At 52.7% G+C, this 1,164-nt stretch overlaps 1 protein-coding gene across 16 annotated transcripts in view; it reads left to right on the top strand.

Moving 5' to 3' along the window:
• Positions 1–1,164, top strand: part of Ncor2 (nuclear receptor corepressor 2) — a 161,570-nt gene that overhangs the window by 156,698 nt on the left and 3,708 nt on the right. The window lies entirely within an intron of this gene.

Here is a 1,164-nt window from a genome sequence, read left to right as displayed (position 1 = left end):
ACACACACACACACACACACACACACACACACGTACATCCTCAAACATCGCTCCTTAAATGTTAGTTCTCCAAGACATGTTTCCAGGCCTGGCCAGTGACGTTCAACATCACGCCAGAGGTAGATGAGAGAAAAGTCATGGCTGAGCCCAGTGCCATCAGGTCACAAGCTCAACATCCTGGAGACAAGGCCCAGGAGCGGTGCTCCATCAAGAAACTCCCCTCTGTCCCCCGTTTGTTACCTCCCCTCTCTCCCACTTCAGTCTGGATGTAGAGGAGTGGTGGGTGGGGCTTGTTTATTTAAGGTTGAACTTTGTTGTTGGAGTATGTGTGTGTGTGTGAAAGTTATGTGTGTGTACAAGTTATGTGTGTGTGTGTATGCACATGCATTCACCCCTGTTGGAAGTCCAGCTTTTTCTTGGTAACCTTTTCTTAGCACTGCGGGCACATGACCAGCCCTGGCCCAAGCTCGCCTGAAACCCAAGCCGAGGCTGCCAGCAATCACCCCAGAACGGGATTATGAAAGTGACTGTCCCTTCCATCCTCAGAAGCCTGGCTGGTTTACAAACCAGAGGCTGGCCAGCCAGCATGTTTGGCCATGTGGCTCTCACAAGGCTCAGGCAGCCTGGAGGTTCACAGGGCATCCGAGGCTGGCCAGCGGCACGGCCTGGGAAGCCTGCTGATGGCGTGGTCGTTGTTGGCGGTTTTGGTGGTGATTTTGTGTTTGGGGTTTTTGTTTTGTTTTGATTTTTGTTTTGTTTCGTTTGTTTGGTTTGGAGGGTAGTTGACTTGCTTGAGCCTGGCTGTGTTTTGTTCTTTTTTCCATCTGGGTTTGGAGCAGTGTTGTTGGTACTTGGGATTGAAGCGAGACCTTGGCACTCCACCAAGCAAGTGCCCCGTCCTGTAGCGAGCAACAGCACAGCCCTCTTCCTCTGAGGGAAGGTCTCCTTGGCGGCCCAGGCTAGCATGGCCTGGACTGAACCCCTTCTGTAGACTAAGCTACCCTCCAGCCTGCTATGTTCCTGCCCTAGCCTCAGAAATAGCTGGGGTTCCAGGCCTGCTAATGAGGCTCCAGCCCTCAGTGAGAAGGGGATGCCTGCCTGCCCCAGCATTTATCAGAAGTCCCAGAGCAGAGAGAGAGAGAGAGAGAGAGAGAGAGAGAGAGA

The sequence above is a fragment of the Mus pahari genome, chromosome 23 (assembly GCF_900095145.1).
Source record: "Mus pahari chromosome 23, PAHARI_EIJ_v1.1, whole genome shotgun sequence".
Lineage (NCBI taxonomy): Eukaryota > Metazoa > Chordata > Mammalia > Rodentia > Muridae > Mus > Mus pahari.
Note: the sequence above shows the minus strand (reverse complement) of the source record. Positions and strands in the feature narration are given on the sequence as shown.